Source organism: Loxodonta africana, chromosome 13 (genome assembly GCF_030014295.1).
Source record: "Loxodonta africana isolate mLoxAfr1 chromosome 13, mLoxAfr1.hap2, whole genome shotgun sequence".
In the NCBI taxonomy this organism is placed as follows: Eukaryota; Metazoa; Chordata; class Mammalia; order Proboscidea; family Elephantidae; genus Loxodonta; species Loxodonta africana.
The window spans coordinates 16655486-16663523 of NC_087354.1; positions in this window are offsets into that span (position 1 = coordinate 16655486).

Genomic DNA, 8038 nt, shown 5'->3' on the forward strand with positions numbered 1-8038 from the left:
AAAGTACCACAACCTGGGTGGCTTAAAGCAACATAAATTTATTCTCTCACAGTTCTGGAGGCTAGAAGTATGAAATCAAGGCATAACATAGCTTATAAAGAAAATGTTCTACATTCTACATTGGTGAGTAGTGTCTGGGGTCTTAAAAGGTTTTGAGCAGCCATCTAAAATATTCCACTAGTCTCACCCTGTCTGAAGCAAGGGAGAATGAAGAAAACCAAAGACACAAAGGAGAGATTAGTCCAGAGGACTAACGGACCACAAGTACCACAGCCTCCACAGGCTGAGTCCGGCACAACTACAGGGTCCTGCACAGAGCTGGAGAAAAATGTAGAACAAAATTCTAACTCATAAGAAAAAAAAAAAGACCAGACTAATTGGTCTGACAGAGACTGAAGAAAGCCTGAGAGTATGACCCAGATACTGTTACAGCTCAGTAATGAAGTCACTTCTGAGGGTCACCCTTCAGCCAAGGATTAGACAGGACCATAAAACAAAATAATACTAAAGGGACACAGCAGCCCACGGGCAAGGGCTAGAGGGCAAGAGGGGACAGGAAAGCTGGTAATGTGGAATCCAAGTTCTAGAAGGGAAGAGTGTTGACATGTCGTGTGGTTGGCAACTAATGTCACAAAACAATATGTGTATTAATTGTTTAATGAGAACTAGTTTGCTCTGTAAACATTCATCTAAAGTACAAAAAAAAAAAAAAAGGAATTTAGGTATTAGCAGTGATATGCTCTCTCTGACTCAAATGGACAAAAGATTGAAGTTGTCAAGGATTTCATTTTACTTGGATCCACAATCAACAGCCACGGAAGCAGCAGTCAAGAAATCAAAAGACTCATTGCATTGGGTATATTTGTTGCAAAGGACCTCTTTAAAGTGTTGAAGAGCAAAGATGTCACCTTGAAGACTAAGGTGTGCCTGACCCAAGCCATGGTATTTTCAATCGCATCATATGCATGTGAAAGCTGGACAATGAATAAGGAAGACAGAAGAAGAATTGATGTCTTTGAATTGTGGTGTTGGAGAAGAATATTGAATATACCATGGACTGCCAAAAGAACAAACAAATCTGTCTTGGAAGAAGTACAACCAGAATGCTCCTTAGAAGCAAGGATGGTGAGACTGTGTCTTACATACTTTGGACATGTCGTTAGGAGGGATCAGTCCCTGGAGAAGGACATCAGGCTTGGCAAAGTACAGGGTCAGCAGAAAAGAGGAAGACCCTCAACGAGATGGATTGACACAGTGGCTGCAACAATGAGCTCAAGCATAACAACGATTGTAAGGATGGCGCAGGACCGGGCAGTGTTTCATTCTGTTGTGCATAGGGTCGCTATGAGTTGGAACTGACTCGATGGCACCTAACAACAACAACACCCTGAAGACATGATTTTTTTTTTTTTTTTAATATGCTGAGGTCTGAGAGGTGCTTCTCCTCTGGATCCTCATAGAGTGTGGGCCTTGCGAAGTGGACAAGAACACCAGCAGCATCCCCACAGAAAATAAAACAATGAGTATGGTTACAGGTTGAATTGTATCCTCCCGAAAGTCATAATCTCAGGTACCTGTGAATGTGACCTTGTTTAGAAATAGAATCTTTGCACAGATGGTTAGTTAACATGAGGTCATACTGGAGTAGGGTAGACCCTAATCCAATACGGCTGGTGAACCTACAAAGGAGGAGACGAGACAGCGAGGCACACAGACAAAAGAGGAAAGACAGCCATGTGGAGATGGAGAAAGAGATCAGACTTATGTTGCTACAAGCCAAGTTATGTTGCCTGGGACTACCAAAAGATACAAAAAGGCAAAGGAGAATTCCTCCCCTAGAGCCCTCAGAGAAAGCATAGCACTGCTAATACCTTGATTTCATATACATACATACATACATACATACATACATATATATATATATACACATACACACCAAAAACCAAACCCAGTGCTATCGAGTCAATTCCGACTCATAGCGACCCTATAGGACAGAGCAGAACTGCACCATAGAGTTTCCAGGGAGTGCCTGGCCAATTCGAACTGCTGGCCCTTTGGTTAGCAGCTGTAGCACTTAACCACTACGCCTCCAGGGTTTCATATATATATAATTTTTTTTTTTTCTTCTTCAGGGTGTAGGATATTTTTATCTTGCGGATTTTGTGAATCTTGGAAATGATCACATTTTCCTCTTTGTCACTGGTCACCGAAAAGCTTAGAATTCAGTTTGTGGCCTGTGTTTAAAAGATGTGTAGCACCTTCTGGTTCTTGGAAGTTTGGAGAAATCAAAGGCACCCACTACATGAAGTAGAAATGCTAGAACTGCCATGTCGAGGGGTGGCAAAAGGGATAAAAGGGCTCAGAGAACTAGGCCAGATGTAGGCCAGAAAACCCACCATCTTGCTATGCTCCAAGGGAGGGCCCAGAGGCTACTTTATTTATTAAAACAATAAGGAGCTCCCTTGTGAGAGGGCAGCAGTATTGTTGGGAAGCTCAATAGTAGCTGTTCTCTGTAGGCCATGGCAGATGGTAGATGCTGGTCCAGGAATGGCCTTCCTGATAGCAATGATCCAGGTGGTGTTTAAACATAAGAAACAAGATGTGCTCAACTATTTTAATGACCAGCAAGGCCAGAATAGAAGCCAGGGTGGGCCAAACAAGCAGTGAGCTGAGGAGGTGGTTAGTAGAACATGACAGCCCATAAGGTAAGATAAATTCACAACCTACAAGGGCTTTACTTAATCTATACACTAAAAATAAATACTAAATGGATGATCAAGAGGCTGAGGCAGCTACCTGTCGAGATTCCTTGCCTAGCTTCCAGACCCAAGCCAGTTATCTAACTGGAAACCTGCTGACTGAAGGAGAGCCTGGGTTCCCAGGATGAAGGACATGGTACCAGCACAGCAGGTACACATGATGATGATTCCCACAGAGCTTTCCCAAAGGGATCTACAGCCATTTACTCAGGAACTTACACTGAGGCCACCACGTGTCTGTCAGTTTGTCCTACTGAGGTGGCTTACATGGTGCTATGATGCTGGAAGCTATACCACTGGTACTTCAAATACTAGCGGAGTCACCCATGGTGGACAGGGTTTTGTGGTGCTTGCATACTAAGACAGACTCAGAAGAAAGGCCTGATGGTCTACTTTTGAAAATTAGCCCATGAAAACCCTATGGATCACAGCAGAGCATTGTCCTATATAGTGCTGGAAGATGAGCCCCCTAGGTTGGAAGACACTTAAAATATACAGTGGCCATAACGATGGACTCAAACATACCAACAATCATGAAAATGGTGCAGGACATTTTGTTCTGTTGTACATGGAGTTGCCATGGGTTGGAGCCAACCCAATGGTAATTAACAACAACATACACCAAGGAGAGGGAAATACCCAGACATTTCAGGGACTTCTGGGCACGGGGTCTGACTGGCATTGACGCCAGAATCCTGAGTGTGTTCTTGATCCCCACAGTTGAGTGGAAATATATGGGGTCAGGTAATAAATGGACTCTGAACCAGATCTGACTCACAATGGTACCATGGATCCATGAACCCTACTAATTGGTTATTTCCCCAGTTCCTGAATATATCTTTGGAATCACCATACCTGGAAGAGGGCAGAAACCCCATATTAGCTCCTTAGTCTGTGGGAGGCAAGTGGAAACATTTGAAATATCTCCCACCAGCATGGTAAATCAGAAACAACACCCACGTTTTAGGGAGAATGGCAGACATTAGACCTATGCAGCGTACCCCATCATATACCTATTTAATGCACCACCCCCATCTCTGCAATCCTGTGGATCACTACAAACCCAATCACATAATAGCCCAATTATAACCACTACATCAGATATGGGGTCTTTGCTAAAGCAGATTAACGTGACTTTGAGTACATGGTATGAGGCAATTGATCTAAAGCAACATCAGGCAACAGTATATACTTTCAGTCTTGCCCTGGCTATTTTACCTCTCCCATCCTCCAACATAATGTATCCTGAAAGGACCTGAACCATTTGGACACACCACAGAGCATTACATCGGTCCACAATGTCAATGACCTGGTGTTAACTGGACCTGATAAACAAGAAAGTACATTGGAGGCCTTGGTAAGACACATAACTCCAGAGGGTAGGAGCAAACCCTAATAAAATTCAAGATCTTACCAAACCAGTGAAGTTTGTAAGGATCCAGTGAGTGGTCTTAAGCATATTGTGACAACCCCTCCAAAGTAAAAAAACAATTATTGCATCTTGCACTTCTCACCACCGAAACAGAAGCACAATGCCTGGTAGGTCTCTGGGTCTTAGATGCAGCATACTCCTCACTTGAAATACTTATCTAATCCATTTACTGAGTGACTCAGAAGGCTGCCATCTCTGAGCAGAGTGCAGAACAGGAAAGGGCTGCAGCAGATTCCAGTTCAAACAGCTACATGGCCCCTATAGTACCAGTAGTAGGAAAAGATACCACATAGAGCTTATGGCAAGTCCCAGTAGGAGAATCATAAAATAGACACCTCAGGTTCTGAAGCAATGCCATGTCTTCTACGTCCAGGAATTATTGACCATTTGAAAAAGAGCTCCTGACGTGTTACTGGCCCTAGTAGTGATGGAGCAGTTACTACCGGATATAAAATCACCCAGTGGTCAGAACTTCCCACAATGTGCTGGGCTCTGTCAGACCCACTGAGTTGTAAGACGAAAGTGGTGCATCTTGGATTGGCCACAAGCAAGCCCAGAAGATGTAATTCAGCTGCACGAGCTGGTTTCCCAGGCTCCCAAAGCCATCGTGTTGTTGACCCCTGCTAACCCTTCAGCTCACACCTATGATTGTGAGTGGTAGGTAGGGTGGGAATCCTTAGGATCAGCCACCAGAAAAGGCAGACTGTTGAGCTCAGTTGTCAGATTGGGTTAGTTTGATATGTTAGTGCAAGTGAAAATGGACTACTGCTGTACTAGGCTCCAACCAGAGATCATCCTGAAAGATAACGGGAAGGGTAATCCATCCAGTGGCTAGCTTCCTGCAAGGCACTGAAGATGACCTCCCAACTGGAGGATTTCCCTTAAGTCTCATTGATAAGAACTGGATCACATGGGTGCTCCTATCTACAAGTAGGATTGGGAGCCTAGTCATCAGGCAAAGTGCAGTGGGATGGCTTTCCTTGGCCTGATGATCATGACTCACCCCCTGAGTGGTGCACATGGCCCCGATATAAAACCAAGGTCTTTAGCAAGAAAGTAGGGGGATGGCTAATCGGCTTGCAAATGCCAGGGTCTGCCACAGAGCTGCTGGTGGGATGCTCTGAGAGGGTGTGGTAATAGCTTTGTGGGGAAGGGTTTCCCTCCTTTATTCTTGTTTCCAAACTTCCTGATTCTGCTTCTGAAGTGAATATTACATTATCCATGATGTTGTATTACTGTAGTATTAATATCCTTTAATAGTGAACATTACATTATTGAGTTCTTATCATTCTTTTGTCACTGGATGGCGCAAATGGTTTGCACTCGACTACTAACCTAAATGTTGGTGGTTCAAACCCACCCAGTGGCACTGCAGAAGAATGGCCTGGAGATCTGCTTCCGTAAAGATTACAACAAAGAATATCCGGTGGAGCAGTTCTATTTTGTAACACTTGGCATTGCCATGATTTGCAATTGACTCGATGGCAACAGGTTTGGTTTGGTTTATCATCCCTTAGTAGTGACAACACCCCAGGAGATTGCAGCTGTATGTGCACATGTATGTAGGTGTTTTATCGATTTCATAGTGGCTTTCATGACGGCTAACCACTCAAAATGAACTTGAACATCACGAAGATGGAGCAGGGCCGGGCAACATTTCGTTCTGTTATAAATGAGGTTGCCATGAATCAGGGCAGATCTGATGACAACTAACAGTAACTATTTTTTTTTTTTTTTAACAGTAACTATTAGCTGAAAGGTATATATTGGTGTTGTTATTGATAAACTCTGATATGTGTGGGAAGAACCCCGGTGGCACAGATGGTTAAGTGCTAGGCTGCTAACTGAAAGGTTGGTGGTTTGAACCCACCCAGCCGCTCCTTGGGAGAAAAACCTGGTGATCTGCTTCTGTAAAGATTATAGTCAAGAAAATCCTATACAGCAGAACTGGTATGAGTTGAAGTCAACATGACGGCAGCTAACAACAACAAGAACAACATGATGTGTGGGACAGGAAGGAAACATTTTCATGACTGAGATTGTTCTGTTTCTTACCTATGATTTTCTCGAACTCAGTGCAATGCTTTTTTCTCTGCCTCTTCTCTTCTTTCTCTCTCCCCAGAGCTGTCCTATACTCCCTGGGTAGAAGCAGTCCTTCCTCTCCCTGAACTCATGGACCCTCAAAACTGACACCCTTACTGGGTTACTTACCATTCGCAGCTTAGTATGCTGGCTGCTGCAACATGGTGGGCTGCAAAGAGCACCAGATTTGGAGTCAAAAGACTGCAGCCAGAGCCCAGGCTCTGCCTTTGGTAGTGATGCTAGTTGCTGTGCCATTTCACCTCTCTAGGCCCCAGTTAAAAAACCTACTGCCATAGAGTCAATTCTGACTCCTAGCAACTCTATGGGACAGAGTAGAACTGCCCTATAAGGTTTCCAAGGCTATAAATCTTTAAGGAAGCAGACTGCCACGTCTTTCTCCTGCAGAGTGGCTAGTGGGTTCAAACTGTTGACCTTTTGATTAGCAGCTGAATGCTTTAACCACTGTGCCACCAGGGCTCCTTGATTCTCCTCAAGTGGATCCTAATCACTTGAGGTCAAATGTCTTGGTTTCCCCAGAAGCATCTATACAGTCTTATAAGCAGTTGGTCTCAGTAAATGCTTGTTGGTTGAGAACTACGATGTTAATAGTTGGGAGGAGATGATACTTTAAATGGATTGAATGGGATATGTTTAGAACTACTTCCTCAAAGGCATCCTGGCTGTGTTGCTATGGTGCATGGCTCTGGAGTTGGCCTTCCTCTCCCTACTCATTGACTTTGTAACTTTGGACAAGAAGCTTAAGTTTAATGAACTCAGGTTTGGGAGGTAAATGCCTCATGGACTGAATGGGATTATCTTCACCCTAGAATGAGTTAGGGGATCCTTGTCCGTACATTCACAGAACCCTGCCCCCAAGTCCACCTGACATTTATCACCCTGCATGGGTCAGCTCACTGGAGACACCCTGAGGGTTGGTGCCACAGCTTACTCATCCCTGGTGGCCAGGCCTCCTAAGAGAGCTCAACAACCATAGCTGACCTACAAAACATTCGCACCCTATCCATTTCTCCCCCTCCTATCGTCTTGTGCACCCTTGAAGCCTGTTCTCTAATTTGCCTGGAGATTCTGATGCCTCTTTCACCATCTTTTTATTTAAAATTTTAGACTCAATGAGCTCCTGTATTCATTTCAATTGATGAAACCCAAAACCAAGTGACCAGTGCATGATAGGAATATCTTCCCAGGGGCAAATGTCTATGCTTGATTTAGACTCAGCCTGGGTTAATGCAGCACCAGCTGGATGAAAAATGAAAATAAATAAATAAAAGGCTATTTCAAAATACCTAGACATTTGGTTTCATGCGAATGTAGCCAGGGTGCAGAGTGAGTTTTCCGGGACTCAGATGCCTCTGACCCTTTGTTCTGACAAAGGCCACTATTCGAGTCACTTGTGGCATTGTCTTCTCCAGTCTCTAAGTCTCCACTCACCTTTCCTAAGACCTATTTCCCTGCCCTTTAATCATTTTTATTGCTTTTCCCTGGACCATCTCCAAGTCTTGACATCTCTTAAAATGCAGAGGCCACAAACTGGGTTAGGAACACTAATCAGGAGGGGCACAATATGGAGTCCATTAGGAAGATTAATTCCTAGCTCTTGCATGTGCTGCTAATTCATTCCAGCTTTTAAAGGGATGCACAGGTGACCCCTCACAGAGAATGGCCCTCGATAACCCACGGGGCTTTCATGGCTGTGCAGCTCACAGGACTGCCAATCCACAGCTCAGACCTCCTTGGCTTGGCTTTG